This window comes from Puma concolor, chromosome B3, assembly GCF_028749965.1.
Source record: "Puma concolor isolate L17-30 chromosome B3, mPumCon1.1.hap2, whole genome shotgun sequence".
Classification (NCBI taxonomy): Eukaryota; Metazoa; Chordata; class Mammalia; order Carnivora; family Felidae; genus Puma; species Puma concolor.
The window spans coordinates 33,514,013-33,531,809 of record NC_141672.1 but is presented as its reverse complement, the minus strand read 5'-3'; the positions used below and the strand labels follow the sequence as shown (position 1 = coordinate 33,531,809).

The following is a 17,797-nucleotide window of genomic DNA, read 5'->3' as shown; positions in this document are numbered from 1 at the left end:
TTTCAGTAGGAAGTAGAGTTACATGTGGCTCACTCCATCATCTTAAACTGGCATTCTCTTTGTGTGTGTGTGTGTGTGTGTGTTTGTGTGTGTGTGTGTGTGTGTGTGTGTGTCTGTGTGTGTGTCTGTGTCTGCGTTTCTGACTTAGATGTCAGGAATCCACTTTTACCCTCCAGCTTCAGAAGGTCCACACATAACATTTGCTTTTCTTCTTGCAAACATGGATACAAAATTCAACACCCATTCAAAGTCCTCCAAAGAATCTACTGGAACTAAAACATTAGAGGATGATACACAATTGACTTTCCTGAGCCTTACCTATGAGAGACAGAGGATGAGGTTACATTATGTGTACACATCCCACACCAAAGAACTTAAACTCAACTCCCCAAATGCTTTAAACGTTTCTTTCTCCCTCAAAGATGTCTTTCTCTTTCTCCCAGGAAGCTGGGAGCCTTGCTGACTCCTCCCTTTATCTCTGATTGCTCCCTGAATTTTCTAATTCCTCACCCTTTTACCCTAGGAAGCAGTTCAGCTCAACCTCCATGAGCACCACTCACTACAAAACAAAAGGAATGCTGATTCACCAGCCTTTCAACCCCTATTGTTAGGTGAACTTGTCCCATGGCAGTGAGAGTCTCACCCTCATTTCATTTTATTTCATTACAAAAATATATTTATTTATTTTGAGAGAGAGAGAGCCCGAGCACAAGGAGGGGCGCAGACAGAGAGAGGGAGAGAAGAGAATCCCAAGCAGGCTCTGTGGTGACAGCTTGGGGTGCTATCACACAAATTGTGAGATCATCACCTGAGCCAAAATCAAGAGTTGAACACTTAGGGATGCCTTGGTGGCTCAGTCAGTTAAGCATCTGACTTCAGCTCAGGTCAGGATCTTATGGTTTGATCTCATGGTTCGTGAGTTCGAGCCCTGCTTCGGGCTCTGTGCTGACAGGCTCAGAGTCTGGAGCCTGCTTCAGATTCTGTGTCTCCCTCTCTCTCTGCCCCTCTCCCACTTGCACTCTGTCTCTCTCTCTCAAAAATAAATGAGCATTAAAATAATAATAATAAAAAAAGAGTTGGATGCTTAACTGACTGATACACCAGGTGCCCCAGTCTTACCCTTATTTTAAAGGGTCTTCATGAATTTCTTTTTTTCCAAGAAGTAGTTTCAGTCTAGCTCTTTAGAAGAGAGAAAAAATTTCCATATATCTCTAAACCACCAAAAAAAGGATACCTTTTCTCATTTGATAACAAATCGTCTTTTTGTCTTTCCAACTAGCTTGTAAGCTTCTTGAGTGCATAGCTACATATTTTTATAATCTGTATAGTACCTAATAATATTACAAAAGTTTATAGAAGGGATCAGTGGACAGAAAGAATAGATAGAATTTTGATGGAAGGAAATAGGATTTTCAGAAAGAGCCTCTTTAGTGGTTCCTCTAAGCTTTGACCTTTATCTCCAACACACTAAACAAATCCAATAAAGGTGTTTTGTTTTCACCTTTATTGTGTATCTTCAAGGCTGGGCCCTGTATTCAACAGGGTTTTTGTTTGTTTGTTTGTTTTTAAGATGTTATTTTTAAGTAATCTCTACATCCAATGTGGGGCTCAAACTCACAACCCCAAGATCAAGAGCTGCATGTTCTACTGACTGAGCCAGCCAGTTTTAGTCAACTTGTGTGGTATGCATTCAGTATTAATACCTTTCATTTCATGTATCAGTTAGGGATCGGGTTTCATTGCTGGTAACAAAGACTTCACTGTAGTGGCTTAAAAAATTAGTTTATTTTTGGGGGCACCTGGGTGGCTCAGTGGGTTAAATGTCTGACTTGGGCTCAGGTCATGATCTCACAGTTGATGAGTTCCAGCCCTGTGTCCGGCTCTGTGCTGACAGCTCGGAGCCTGGAGCCTGCTTCGGATTCTGTGTCTCCCTCTCTCTCTCTGCCCCTCCCTCACTCATGCTCTCTTTCTTTCTCTCTCTCTTAAAAAATAAACATTAAAATTTCTTTTGTAAAAATTAGTTTATTTTCTAATGTAAAAGAAGTCTAGAGGTAGGTAGTTCAGGGTTAATATGGAAACCATAGAAGGCATCAAGGATCCAGGTTTCTTCTCTCTCTCCACCCCACCCTCCTAGGCACCTGGCTTCCATCTTCAAAGTGCCACTGTGGTGGCAGAGAGCTGTTGGAGCCCCAGCTATCAAGTCCTAGTCTTAGCAAGAAATAAGTGGAAGGCTAACAACAAAAAGGCCTGTGACAGTTGTCTGTCCCCTTTTTAAGAACTACTGAAAGTCTAGGGGCACCTGGGTGGCTCAGTCGATTGAGTGTCTGATCTCAGCTCAGGTCATGATCTTGTGGCTCGTGGGTTTGAGCACCACACCACACAGGTTGTCGGCGGGGAGCCTGCTACAAGTCCTCTGTCCCCCTTTCTCTCCACCTACCCTGCTCACGCTCTCTCTCAATAAATAAACACTAAAAAAAAAAAAAAAAAAAAAACTACTGAGAGTCTAGTGCAAAAACTTTTGTTTAGACCTTACTGGCCAGAACTTAATCACATGGCCATATCCATTACCAATGAAGACAGAAAAGAAATTTTGGGGAAATGCAATTTAAGTGCATTTTTAAATGCAATTAAAAAAATTTTTTTAAGACACATTTATTCAACATCATGATCAGACTATTACATTTAGCAATCAATAGCATGGGCACAAAAAAACAATCTACGTTAAAACCATTTGTTGGAATTCTTTACACTTTCCATAGAACAGAAACTAAAATAACCTGTTACACAATTAGTCACAAATACAGTCTTGAGTTTTTTGCCCATACACATGAGTATTGTCTAAAACATGTCTTCTTTGTAGCAGTTAGGCCCTGCCACCACTGTGCTTGGCTGAGTTCACAAATCTGTTGTAACCTGTAGCTTCCCTGTCACTTCTCTGGCTCTCCTCTCCTGCTAAGCTTTGTTTCCTGGCCGTAATTAAAACCTTCTGCCACTGCCATAGCCACTGCTGCTGGAACCACCGTAGCCACCTTGGTTTCATGGTTTGACAAAGTACTGGCCTCCACCACCATAGGGGCCAGGGCTTCTGCCTCCAAAATGTCCTCCTTTCATGGTCCAAAATTTGAAGATTCATTGTTGTAATTGCCAAAATCATTATAGCTTTCACCACCTCCAAAGTTGCTTCCATCGTTACCAGATCTGTTATAGCCATCCCCACTGCCACCATATCCACTACCCCTTTGACTGCCACCAAAGCTACCTCACCCACTGAAGCTTCCTCCATGACCAAAGTTATTCCCACCAAAACCACCTCCATGACCACCACCAAAGTTTCCAGAGCCACTCTGACCTCTTTGGCTGGATGAAGCACTAGCCATCTCTTTCTTAGATAGAGTTCTCCTGACTTCACAATTGTGACCATTCACAGTATGGTATTTTTGAATGACAATCTTGTCTATAGAGTCATGGTCATCAAATGTTATAAAAGCAAACCTCTCTTTTTGCCACTGCCTCAGTTAGTCATGATTTCAGTCACTCCAATTTTCCCATACTGTTCAAAATAATCTCTTGGGTGATGTTCTTAAATTTTTTTTTAACATTTACTTATTTTTGAGAGACAGAGAGAGACAGGGCATGAGTTGGGGAGGGACAGAGAGAGGGAGACACAGAATCTGAAGCAGGCTTCAAGCTCTGAGCTGTGAGTACAGAGCCCGACACAAGGCTCGGACTCACAAACTGCGAGATCATGCCCTGAGCTGCAGTCGGACGCCCAACCAACTGAGCCACCCAGGCGCCCCTCTTGGATGATGTTCTTCAGTGTCTTCTTCAATGCCACCAACAAAAATCTTTTTCACAGTTAAGTGGGCACCAGGTCTTTGAGAATCTTCTCTGGAGACAGCCCTCTTTGGTTCCACAACTCTTCCATCTACCTTGTGTGGCCTTGCACTCATGGCTGCATCCACCTCTTCCACAGTGGCATACATGACGAACCCAAACACCTCTGGAGTGCTTGGTGTTTGGATCTCTCATAACCACACAGTCCGTAAGCATTCCCCATTGCTCAAAATGGCTCCTCAGACTCTAACCGGTTGTTTCAAAGCTCAAACCTCCGATGAAAAGCTTCGGTAGCTGTTCAGGCTCTTTGGGAGACTCTGACTTAAGACATGACAGTGGTGGGAGGGAAGGCTTTAATGATGCTTCCTCAGCAGTGTCCACGGGCAGAAAGCTTAAATGTATTTTTTAAATGCCCCCTGACTTTTGCTACTAGGCAGAGGGGAGAATGGAGATATTGGGTAGGCCACTGGCATTTCCTGCCATCGTTCCTCTTGAATTTTCTGTCTATGACATCCCAGGGTTTGGAATTAAGTTGTCCTCAAAATCAATGAATAAACGAATAAAGCATTTTTAGAAATGCAGCTCATGGCACAATATTCTAAATCAAGCAGCTCATGGCACAATATTCTAAAATGGATTGACTTTATTTCTAGGACAGTTTTAGGTTTACAGAAAATTTGAACAGAAACTAGAGTGTTCCCATACACGACTCCCCCCACCCCAATACACACATACACATACAGTTCCCCCTACTATTAAATTTTGCACTGGTGTGGTACATTTGTTTCAACTGACTAACCAATATTGATAAATTATTACCAACTAAAGAATAGAGTTTATTTTAGTGTTTTTCCTTTGTGTTGCACAATTCTATATGGGTTTTGATACATGCATAATGTCATGTATCCCCCATTACAGTATCATACAGAATAGTTTCACTGCCCTAAAAAATCTTCTGTGCTCCACCTATGCACCCCTCCTTTCCTCCCCAGGAACGCCTAGCAAGCACTGATCTTTTTACTTTTGCCACAGTTTTGCCTTTTTTATAATGTCATATAGTTGGAAACATACAGTAGGTACCCTTCTCAGACTGGCCTCATTCACTTAGCAATATGCACTTAAGATTCCTCTATGTCTTTTTGTGGCTTGATAGCTCATTTCTTTTTATTGCTGAATAACATCCCACTGTATGGATGTGCCACAGTTTGGTTATACATTCACCTATCGAAGAACGTCTTGGTTGCCTTCAATTTATGATTAAAGCTGCTATAAACATTTGTGTGTAGGTTTCTGTGTGGACTTAAGTTTTCACTCATTTGAGCAAAAACCTAGGAGCATGATTTCTGGATCATATAGTAAAACTATATTTAGCTTTGTAAAAAAACTGACAAAATATCTTTAGAAGTGGCTGCACCATTTTGCCTTCCCACCAGTAATGAATGAAAGTTCCTGTTGCTCCATATCCTCATCACCATTTGGTGTTATCAGTGTTTGAATTTTAGCCATTCTAAAATGATTTAGCCATTCAATGAGATGATGTTATCTAATTGTTGTTGAGAGAGACAGAGAGAGACAGAGAGGAAGAGGGGCAGAGGGAGAGGGAGAGAGAGGAAGAGGGGCAGAGGGAGAGAGAGAGAATCTTAATCTCAACACAGAGCCTGATGTGGGACTTGATCCCATGACCTTGGGATGATGACCTAAGCAGAAATCATGAGTCTGACGCTCAACTGATTGATCCACCCAGGCGCCCCTCTAATTGTTGTTTTAATTTACAATTTCCTAGTAACATATAATGTTGAACATCTTTTCATCTGCTTATTTGGATAGCCTATATCTTATTCAGTGAGGTGTCTATTCAAATCTTTTGATCACTTAATTTTTTCATTTTTTATTTTTGAGAGAGAGAGAGAGAGCACAAGGGTGAGTGAGGGGCAGAGAGAGAGGGAGAGAGAGAATCCTGAAGGGGTCAAGCTCACCTGATATGGGGTTCAAACTCACAAACTATGAGACCATGACCTGAGCTGAAGTGGGACACTTAACCAACTGAGCCATCCAGGAGCCCCACTTTTGGTTACTTTTTAATTGGGTTGTTGAGTTTCAAAATTTCCTTGTATATTCTGGGTAATAGTCTTTTATTAGATAAGTGTTTGCAGATGTATCCTCTCAATCTGTGGCCTATCTTTTCATTCTCTTGTCTAATCATTTTTTTTGGCATAAAGTTGTTCATCATATTTTGCAGTTTCTTAAATCTCTGCTTATTTTATATCCCCCCTTAAATAAACATTATTTATTTGTTGCTACTTCTCTTTTATCTAGATCAATCTCACAGGAACTTGTTTTATTAGTCTTTTCAAATATCTAACTTTAGTTCTTTTGTTCATCTATCACATCTTTTTCTATTTTATTAATTTATTCTCTGATCTTTATCTTCTTCCTTCCTACTATTTTGGATTTATGTTTTTTGTTTCTTCTACTGTATTAGGATGATCACTTATATATTTAATTTTTAGTTTTTCTTATTTTAGAGTGTAAAAGCATATAAGGTTATTAATTTGCCTGCATCCTATAAATTTTCATATATAGTATTTTTATTACCTCTCAAATCTATTATTATAACTTTATTTCCACTGGGATTTTTTTTTGATCTTTCAGTTATTAAGATTTTTTAAAATCTTCAAATATATAGAGTTTTAAAAATAATTTTGTTATTGACTTCTAGCTTAATTGTACTAAGATCAGAGAATGAGATCTGTATGATAGCAATTTTATGCAATTTGTAGTAAATTGCTCAATGGCCTAAATAAAAGTTAATTTTCTTAAGTCTTCTTTGTAAGTTTTGTTTTGTTTGTTTTTTTGTTGCTGCTTCATTGTCCTTTATTTTTTTTTTAATTACTTTATTTAAATTCAAGTTAGTTAACAATGTTCTATTAGTTTCAGGAGTAGAACCCAGTGATTTGTCACTTACATATGACACCCAGTGCTCATCCCAACAAGTGCCCTCCTTAATGGCATCACCCATTTAGCCCATCCCCTTCCTGATAAGTTTTAAAAGTATTTGTGTTCTCAAAATGCTGGATGCAGGGTTCTATACGTGTTCCTTAGAAACTGTTAATTAATGGTGTTGGAGATACTCCAGCAATGACTGGTGATTCTTGGATATATTTACATACGTAGATGTTATTGACTGAATGTTTTGTGTCTTCTCAAAATCCATATGCTGCAAACTAACTTCCAGTATAATGATATCAGGAGGTGGGGACTTTGGGAGGTGATTAGGTCATGGGAGTGGAACCTCATGAATGAGATTAGCGACTTATAAAAGAGGCCCACAAGAGCTCCTTATCTCTTGGCCAAGTGAGGGCACAATGAAAAGACAGCAGTCTATAAACTAGGTGGCAGGCACTCACCAGACAAAAAAAAGCTGTCAGCACCTTGATCATGGACTTCCCTGCCCCAAAACTATGAGAAATAAATTTCTGGTTTTTTTTTTCAATGTTTATTTATTTTTGAGAGACAAAGCATGAGCAGGGGAGGGGCAGAGAGAAAGGAAGACAGAGAATCCGAAGCAGGCTTCAGGCTCTGAGCTGTCAGCACAGAACCTGACACAGGGCTCAAACTCCCAAATGGTGAGATCATGACCTGAGCTGAAGTTGGACACGTAACAGACTAAGCCACCCAGGCACCCCTAAATTCCTATTGTTTATAAGCCACCTAGTCAATGGCATTGTGTTACAATAGTCCACACACACTAAGACAAAGAATGAGGTACTAAAAAGCTGACTGGGAATCCTTTATGCACAGATGGGGCTTGTTGGGTTGGAACTTCAATGTAGGACCCAGACAATTTATTATGGTGTAGGGGAGGAAAATTTGTTTCCTCTACCCTTCTAGATTCTTCTAGCTGGTCTATTAATTAAACTGACATAAGACAGATTAACAGAAGAAAACAAATTGAGAGTCCTATAAGAATGAGACCCAAGGACAAGTCAGGCAATTGAGGCTTAAATGCCATCTTAAGTTAAAGAATAGAATAGAATAGAATAGAATAGAATAGAATAGAATAGAATAGAATAGAATAGAATAGAATAGAATAGGCCTGGGGATTCAAATGGGAGGAGGGGAACTCCCAGGACAATAAGAAGAGCAGGTATTTGGTAATTAGATATTTGCCCTGCCGTACATTAAAAGTTATTAAAAGTTATCTCTGGTAATAAGTCTCTTTCTGAGCCAGACCCCCATTTTAAATTCTTTATGTAGTTAAAAGACAGGTAAAACTTTTCCTTAAACCTGTTGGGTCTTAATTGCCTTTAGTTCAAAATAATCCACATGTCAAAATGGCATATGTTGGTGTCATGTATTCTGCTCCTCCTCAATGGGATTCCTCAAATGTCAATATTCTGTCATTCCAATCAAATTTATGTCTTATAAAATTACACCGAGATTTGTCTGCTATTAACTCCATTCCTATTCTTATTTTTAAATTCTTTTTTAATGTTTATTTATTTTTGAGAGAGACAGAGACAGAATGCAAGTGGGTTGGAGCAGAGAGAGGGAGACACAGAATCTGAAGGAGGCTCCAGGCTCCGAGCTGTCAGCACAGAGCCCGATGTGGGGCTCGAACTCACGAGCTATGAGATCATGACCTGAGCCGAAGTCGGATGCTTAACCAACTGAGCCACCCAGGTGCCCCTCTCCATTCCTATTCTTTTTCTTCTTTGGGTTTATAAACTTTTCACTCCTTTACTTTCATTTAAAAAAAAAAAAAACTTTTTATTGAAGTGTATATGCATCCAGGAAAGTGTCCACAAATATGTAACGTGAACACACACGTAAACCAGCACTCAGATTAAGAAACAGAACGTTATCAGCACTTCATGAGCCTCCTCATGCTCTCTTCCAGAGTCATTACTCTACGTTGACTTCTAACAGCATGGATATTTGGGTAGTTTCCAGTTTAGGGCTGTTGCCAACATGAGTATGGGTTTTTTTGTATATGTCTGTTCAGTGAACATATGTACACATTTTTGTTGGGCTTATACCTAGGAGTGAAACTGTTGCGACAGAGGCTATGCATATATTTAGCTTTAGTTGATCCTGCCAAACAGTTTAACAAAGTGATGGTACCCATTTTACCCTCAGAAGCATATGAGAGCTCTGGTTGCTCCACAACCTTGTCAATCCTTGGCGTTTTGTGTCTTTTTCATTTTAGTCTTTCTGGTGGGTATGGTCTCTCATTGTGGTTTTAATTTGCATTTCCTTTTAACTTTTTTGTTTGTTATTTTAGATGTTTCTGGATGGAGCAGATTAAAATGCAGGGAGTTAATCCTCTACATCTGCCATAAATTTCCCCCTTATGGGTACTTACCTAAAGGAACTTAGAACTTCTTTTCCTTTACAGGAGGCAATATAATCTAGAGAATGAGGGCAACATGCTTTGTAAGAAGATATACTGAGGTTTGATTCACAGCTCCAATGCTTACTTGCTGCCACCCTGAGAAATTTATTTAACCTTTCTCCATTTTATGTAAAATGTCACTGATAATAGTACTGTTTCAGGAGGTTGTTGTGAGGATCAAATGAGATAAAATACATAAAACAATTTGCAAAGTTTCTAGCACAGTGCATGTACACAGTCAACAATGGCATCTATTATTGTACTTTACATTGTTTATGCACATCGCATTTCTCCTTCTGTTACACATTCTATGACAAAATAACAACACAGAGCACACATTAGCTTCTTCAAATATAATAGTTGCTGATAAAGACCGGTTGAATGAATGATTTTAAATATAAACACAAGGTATTGTGGTTATTGTTATACAAGATGGCGTAATTACTGTAATGGCAATGGTAGAAAATGCACTGCTTCTCAGGAATACATTATTTAAACAAGTGTCTGTCTTATTTACCTTTATCATTTAACAGTTAAGAAAATTAGAGCAGTAGAGTAGCATTACTGGAGCTAATTAGTAATAACAATTAGATGTTCCATATTGCATTTGAGAGGGTTCCAGAGGCCACTCCTTTCAAAACCCAAATCAAAACAAACAAAAATACCACCCCAGAAACAAAAACACAAATACCCTTTTCTGAAGAGACGATAAGCCTTTCCAATTTTAACAGATCCTTTGTTCAGCACTGGAGAAACTGGGGCGGGCACAGCTGCCCTAGCAGCTACCGTACAATATGGCGTCGCCCATTTGTACACGGCTGGGATTACATCCTCCTAGCCCGTCGCAGGACCGGAAGTGGCTTCGGCCCTAGTGGATCCGGGTGGGTGCGCGCAGGTGGCGGTGGAGGGTTCCAGCTCTTCAGCGTGAGGTGCCGCAGGTGTTCGGTTTGGGTCCCGGTCGCAGGTGAGTGAGGATCAGGGACCCGCGAGGCCTTTCACCCGCCTCTGCGAGGGAAGGAGGGGGTTTCCAGTGCCGATTGAGGGGAAGGGTTGTGGAGCCGGCGATGTCACTGTCTGCGGGGGCGACTTATTGCGCGGACCCCGCCGTCCCCAAGCGACTTGGCCCAGCCCTTCCTTCTTCCCCTAACCTTCGCGGCCTCCTCGCTCCCCTGCCCCGCGACGGTTCAGCACCCAGGTGTGCGACGAGGGCTCTCGTCCCGGGCCGCGGCCACCCACGCGCCCTCTCGAACTCCCTTCGTCACTCTTTAGGAGCACGTACCAAACCTTCATGGTTTCTAGACCCAGTCAGCTCAAAAGGAGGCACCGCCCACAGCACCTGGCAACTCCTTGGGCGCCGCTGCGTGTTCCACGCGGCCACAGTGACAGTTTCTCCCCGAGGTTCGTGGGGACCTGCCCCCGCCTCTGCTGTTACCACCCCTTTCCTCCCAGACCACACCCGCTGCTCTGGGCCTTGCTGGGAGCCACCTCTTTTCTCGCATCCCTGGGATCAAAACTAGAACCCTAGTGGTTAGTGCACAATTGATCCTTGCTCATGAAAAGAAAAGCAAACCCAGCCCTTTCTAAGCTTTTGATATACTGATTGGACGCAAACTCTCTTAGGTGCCCATGCCTTGGAAACATTACATTACTTTTACCGTATTTTAAAAATTGTATTACATGGTTAGAAGGAACCTCCCGGGAAGATTTTGTTAATTATCAGAATTAGGAAGTGCGGGAGACAAGCAGTTTATTGGGGGAAGTAATGATTGGTTTTGGTCAAGTTCAGTTAGTTTTTAAAAATGTATTTATTCTTTTATATTTATTTTAGTTGCAGTCCATGCATACGGTCCTAAAAAAAAAAAATCATGTAAGAAATTTAAAATGGATATTTGATCTCTTTCCATCTCCATCTTCTTTAATTTCTTAGCCCTAAAGTAAGAACTGTTACCAGTTTGGGATGTGTGTGTGTGTTTTTTTCTCTTTCTTTGCATTTATTGACAAGTGTTTGTTCATATAAGTTACATGCATGTAAGATTTCATGTTAAATTTTTACTGACATACTTTACAAATACAGCATATTGTACCTATTCAGCAACTTGACTTTTTATACTTAAAAATGGGCCTTGGAACTTTTTATTTGTCCCTATGTAGAGAGACCTACCTTATTCTACTTGCTCTGTAAATTCCATGGTATATTAAGATTTCACAGGGGCGCCTGGGTGGCGCAGTCGGTTAAGCGTCCGACTTCAGCCAGGTCACGATCTCGCGGTCCGGGAGTTCGAGCCCCGCGTCAGGCTCTGGGCTGATGGCTCAGAGCCTGGAACCTGTTTCTGATTCGGTGTCTCCCTCTCTCTCTGCCCCTCCCCCGTTCATGCTCTGTCTCTCTCTGTCCCAAAAATAAAACGTTGAAAAAGAAGAAGAAGAAGAAAAAAAAAAGATTTCACAGTATGAGAAGGTCCATAGATTGTTTACTGTTAGACACAGTGAGGCAGAGAACATCCTTCCAAATGTGTCTGTGTGCCCATGTGAACATTTCAAACCTGCAGATTGAATTGCTGGGTGGGAGGGTGTGGACATCTAAGGCTAAACTGCCCACCACCAGTGTATAATGATGTCCGTTTCCCTAGCTCTTTTAAACATGTGATGTTATCAATCTTTTTCATTTTTGCCCATCTAGTGGGTGAAAAATGATTCTAATTGGTGTTTTAATTTGTACTTACCTAGTTACCAGTGAGACTGGGAATCTTTTCATGATTGTTGGCTATTTGCATTTCCTGTTTCAAGAAATGTCTCGTTTTTATTGTTTTTTTTTTTTTTTAAATATATGGTAGAGTTTTATGTATTCTGGATATCAATCTTTTGTCATTTATATCTGTTTTAAGTATTTATTCCTAACTTAGTGCTTTTTTAATGTTTATTCTTGCCTTTTAACTATATGGCACTTTGTCGAACCATAGACATTTGAACGTATCTGTCTTTCACTATGTGTATTTTGTATTTTGTGGCTCTCATTCCCTATCTGAGTGGTTCTCCAGTGGGAGATATTTTGCCTTCCAGGGACCATTTGGCAATGTGAGGAGACGTTTTTTTGGTTGTCTAACGGGGGTCATCTACTGAGCGGAAACTACAGATGCTGCTAAACATCTTACAATACACAGGAAAGCCCTCCATAACAAAGAATTGTTCTGGACTAAAATGTCAATGGTATTGAGGTTGAAGAGCCTTGTTTTACCCTAAGGCACATCAGGGTTTTCTCTCTCTCTTTCTGTCTCTCTTTTTTTTAATGTTTATTTTTGTGAGAGACATAGAGCAAGCGGGGGAGAGGCAGAGAGAGAGGGAGACACAGAATCCGAAGCAGGTTCCAGGCTCTGAGCTGTCAGCTCAGAACCCAGTGCGGAGCTTCAACTCGTGAACCATGAGATCATGACCTAAGCTGAAGTCAGATGCTCAACTGACTAGGCCACCCAGGTGCCCCTAGGTTTTCCTCTTATGAGTATATTCTCTTCTATAAATTCTTGTATGTTTGAGTTTTTCTTTAATTCCTCACACACATCCAGTGTGTATGTGTGTGTGTGTGTGTGAATGGTGAGTGCATAATTACCATTTTCCCAACAGTATCACTCTGAATATTAAATCTATCCTTGACCCATTAATCTAAAATGTCACGTTTATCATTTACTACTTTCTCACACCCACAGTCTGTTTCTGGACTCCCTTCTGCTTTGTGACCTGGTTTTCTGTTTTGCAGGACCAATTCCACAGTATCCTATGTTCAATACATATTTTGATATCTAGTGGGATAAATACTCCCTTATATTATTACTGTCATTTTATTGAAACTCATATACTTTTTCAGCTCACATACTCATTTAAAAAACATTTGTGGGGCTAATCTTAGAATTTCTTTTCCTGACTTTTAGAATTAGCTTGTCAAGTTTTTTTTTTAAATGGCTTTATTGAGATGTAATTTATATAACTCATTGTTTAAAGTATACACTTCAGTGGTTTTTTTGTGTGTGTATTCACAGTTGTGCAGCCATCACCACAATCTAATTTTGGAACATTTTCGTCACCCCAAAAAGAAACCTGTGCCAGTTAGCAGTCATTCCCCAATTAATTCCCCAGTACCTGAGCCCTAGGCAACCACTAATCTTTCTGCCTTTATAGATCTGAATATTTTGTATAAATGGAATCATACAATTTGTGATATCTTGTGACAGGCTTTTTTCACTCAGCATAATGTTTTCAAGTCTCATCCATGTTGTGGAATGTATCAGTACTCATCATTTTTTTTTTTACCCCTGAATAGAATTCCATCCTATGGTGTGTTTGTTTCCTAGGGCTACAGTAACAAAGTAACACAAACTGGGTAGCTTAAACTAACACAAATGTATTCTCTCACAGTTCTGGAGGCTAGAAAGTCCAAAACCAAGGTGTAAGGAAGGCTACTCTGTCTCTGAGGCTCAGGGGGAGAATCCTTTCTTGCCTCTTCTTAGCTTCTGGTAGTTGCTGGCAATCCTTGGCATTCCTTGGACTGCTTCTGTCTTCACATGGTCTTCTTCCCTGAGTGTCTGTCTTTACATGCTAAATCTCTCTGTGGGAGCCTGTTTCTGTGTCTCTTCTCCATTTAAGGACACCAGTCCTATTGGATTAAAGGCCCACACTACTCCAGTATGACCTCATTTTAACTTGATTATGTGTGCAAAGACCTAATTTTCAATAAAGTCACATTCACAGGTACCCCTGGGACGTCAACATATCTTTTTCAGGGGCACAATTCAACCCATAACATTATGGAAATGGTATATTTTATTTATCCACATCAGCTGAAGGACATATACACTGTTTCCACTTTTTGGCTATTATGAATAATGCCCTTAAGTATGTTTTCATTCTTCTTGGGTATATACCTAGCAGTGGAATTGCTGGATCATATGGCATCCCTATTTTTTTTTTTAATATTGTTATTTATTTTTGAAGGAGAGAGAGAGAGAGACACAGAGCATGAGTGGGGGAGGAGCAGAGAGAGGGAGACACAGAATCCGAAGCAGGCTCCAGGCTCTGAGCTGTCAGCACAGAGCCTGACACGGGGCTCGAACCCACGAACCGTGAGATCATGACCCGAGCTGAAGTCGGACGCTTAATTGACTGAGCCACCCAGGTGCCCTAAGCATCCCTATGTTTAACCATTTGAGGAACTGCCAGACTGTTTTTCAAAGCAGCTGCACCATTTTATATTCCTACCAGCAATGTGCGAGCATTCTAATTTCTCCATATTATTGCTAGCACTTATTATCTGTCTTTTTGATTAGAGCCATTCTAGTGGGTGTGAAGTGGTATCTCATTGTGGTTTTGATTTGTATTTCCACAATAGCTTTTCAAGTGCTTATTGTCCATATGTATGTCTTCTTTGAAGAAATGTCTGTTCAGATCCTTGCCTGTTTTTAACCGATTTGTCTTTTTTTATTATTGAATTGTAAGAGTTCTTTATATATTTGAGATACATGCTTTTGCCAGATATATGCTTTGCAAATATTTTCTCCCATCCTAGGGTTGTCTTTTCATTCTCTTGATGGTCAATTCATTTTTTAAAGAGTTTTCAAAAATTAGGTTGGCATTGCATTTATATGTTATTTTGGATATTTCTGTGAAACAATCTTCTCCTTATGAAAAAAAGTAGTTATAGTACTTTTTGCAGAAAGTTGATGAAAGGATTACATGAGCAATGTATACTTGATTGTGTATAATATGTGGTACTTAGCACACGATACATGCTCTGCATATGATAGCTACTATAATATATCTCTGCTCCTCCAGTCTTCTATATCTTCAGTAAAGTTTTCTATTTTTCTTCATATCAATCTTGCACATTTCTTTTGAGTTTATGCCTAGGGTTGTGTGTGTGTGTGTGTGTGTGTGTGTGTGTGTGTGTGTGTGTGTATGGTTGTTTTGTGTGTTGTTTTTAAAAAGTGTATGTTGCTATTATGAGTGAATTTTTTCTTTATATTCTTATAGTGGGTTTGGAAAGCTATTGATTTTATATTCATCGAACTTTCAAAATGATAAGTTGTAAAATTTATGACTTTTCTCCTTATGTAGGTGATACTAATGCAGCCATTCTGTTAGGATACATGGTTCTTTTTTTTTTCTTTCTTTCTTTCTCTTTTTCTGTTTGTTTTTCTTTTTAATGTAAGCTCTACCTCCAGTATGAGGCTTGAACTCATGGCCCCGAGATCAAGAGTCGTATGCTCTTCACGTGACTGGGTCAGCCAGGTGCCACCCCCCACCCCCACCATGGCCCTTTTTCGTTCTGCCTTCTTCTGCACTGATTTGGATCTTCTTCCCTTCCCAGATCACTGTTGAGTCTCCCAGAGGTCTTCCTGTCTCTTGCCTTACTCTTTTCCAGTCTAGTACCGACACAGCCACCATGGTGTTCTTTGAAATATGAGTCTGATGCTGACACTCCCCTTATAAGTCTGTTACTGGCTCTCCATTACCCATGAGGTTTTATCTTGTAAGGTAATTTTAGGGCCCTCATGACTCAACCTGTATCTACTCATTCTAGCATCATCTGTCTCTGTTTCCTTATATGTACATTATGCTCTGGCACAGCACTGGCCAAATATAATATGAGCCCCATAAATAAAGTTTTCTAGTAGCCACATTCAAAATGTAAAAAGAAATAAAGCTAACTTAATTTAATAACATGTTTTATTTAACCTAGTACGTCCAACTGTTATTTCAGCATACATATGAAAAAGCAATGTAGAAGTCATATAAATAGAAATTATAATAGAAGTGCCTAGGGGTGGGAGAGATGGAATGGGAAGTTGTCGTTTAATGTGTACAGAGTTTGTGTTTGGGACGATGAAGAAGTTCTAGAAATGAATAGTAGTGATGCTGCTCAACACTGAAACGTAGTTAATGCCCCTGAGTCATACACTTCAAAAATGGTTAAAATGGTAAATTTTGTGTTAAGTATATTTTACTAAAATAAAAAAGGTCCACCTTAAAAACTCGGTGTGAAAATTGTCAATAACATACTTTTACTTTTTTTGTACTGAGCCTTCACAATTCTGTATTTTACACTAACAGTACGTGTTAAATTTGCTTGAACCTTTTCACCTATACTGCGCTGCTCTGTGCCTTCCGTGTCCTCGCGCACGCTGGGCCCCCTGCCCGGAGTGCCTGTCTGCTGTGTGCGTGTGCACCTGGGCAGTGTGTGCTCATTTTTAACACCAGCACCAATCTCAGATGCCCTCTCTCCCAGCGGGTGTTTCTGTTGATAATACCTGCACTCCTTCCTTTTGGCCATCCCCGTGCTGTGTGTGCTTCTGTTGTTGGTGCTCTCTCACTGCATGGCAACTTGCTCACCACATGCATGTCTCCTTTTCTGAATCCTGCATTTCTGGAAGCGGACAGTGCCTTTTAACTCTTTTTACCTAGAGTCCGGCGCAATGTGTGGCTTCCTGAAAGTGCTACATACACGTTTGCTGAACGAATCCTTTGGCCGGGAAAAAACCTGCACAAAACCTCTCCGTGTAAAAATGGGTTTATACGTTTTTTGAATGTTGTCAAGAGTTCCCTCCTGCTTGCTCCTTCCAATTTCCCTGTGAGGCCTTTCTTTTACGTGGGCCACACATGACAAAGAATAAGTCGGGAATCTTACCATATGCCTGGGAACTTCATATCTGAGGGAGTCCTTCTCAATGGAAGCAAATCAGTAATATTTTGTAAAGCTTTTTCTACTTTAATGTCACCTTATTTTAATGTCATGAAATACGGAGATAGTGTGAAATGCAAAAGAAAATGAAAAAAATGAGAAAAAACACGTGAGAAGATGTTATTTTCTTTGAAAACAAAAATTCACTTATCTATGCAAAATGATGTTTAAGTTGAGAGGGAATGCACAATCAGGATGCAGATTGGTCTCAGAGGATGAAACATTTGGACATTTGGCTGAAACAAACAAGATGAAATTTGAAAGAAATGTAAAGTTTTGGATTTCAGTGCAAAATATAAATCATAAATATATGAAGTGGGGAACTCGTTTTGGTATCTGTGAATTTTAATTTACCACAAGCTTTATGTGACCCACCATTGGGTTTCTTGTACTCAAAAACAAATCATTTGGTACAGCACTCATAAAATATAGGGCCCAGACCCTAGGAAGTAATAGTACCAGTGTCATTCACACCAGTTGGACCCTATCTCAAGTACTGAGTGCTGACCTGGGTGCCACATTTAAAGAGATCCATTGACAAACTTGGAGGTGTTCAGAGGTATCTGCCCACAACGATGACCTTCCCAGGTCACTGGAAGGCTGCTTAGATTAAGAAGAATGTTCAAAGGGGAGTCCTAAGGGCTGTCTTCACATATTTCACAAGCTCTGAGGAGGGAGTAAACACTGTCGTCACTGCAGAGGCTGGACTGAACATCAAAGAGAGCAATTTCTAAGTAGGGAACTTTTGCAAAATACAAGGACTTTCAACAAAAACTCCCTTAAGGTACTGAACTCTGTTCCTAGAAGGATTCAGGTAGAGACCAGGTCAAGATCTGTTAAGACTA

The 17,797-nt window shown here is 40.2% G+C and overlaps 1 protein-coding gene, 1 long non-coding RNA gene and 1 pseudogene across 4 annotated transcripts in view; 1 reads left to right on the top strand and 2 right to left on the bottom strand.

Moving 5' to 3' along the window:
• Positions 1-17,797, top strand: part of EXD2 (exonuclease 3'-5' domain containing 2) — an 87,912-nt gene that overhangs the window by 26,553 nt on the left and 43,562 nt on the right. Inside the window, exon 1 of one of the 3 annotated variants that reach the window (XM_025919678.2) lies at positions 10,059-10,193. The exons of 1 other annotated variant lie outside the window; for it this stretch is intronic. The gene's annotated coding sequence lies outside the window, so the exon portion shown is untranslated. Of the gene's footprint in view, positions 1-10,058; positions 10,194-17,797 lie in introns of those variants that run through there. One more of the 3 variants, XM_086709443.1, reaches the window with a different exon arrangement.
• LOC112855388 (heterogeneous nuclear ribonucleoprotein A1 pseudogene) lies at positions 2,920-3,983 on the bottom strand (annotated as a pseudogene).
• On the bottom strand, positions 9,315-10,768 carry LOC147579865 (uncharacterized). The gene is made up of 2 exons (XR_015252244.1): positions 10,509-10,768; positions 9,315-10,234 (listed from the first exon to the last, which is right to left on the bottom strand). It is a non-coding gene; the product is annotated as an uncharacterized LOC147579865 (long non-coding RNA).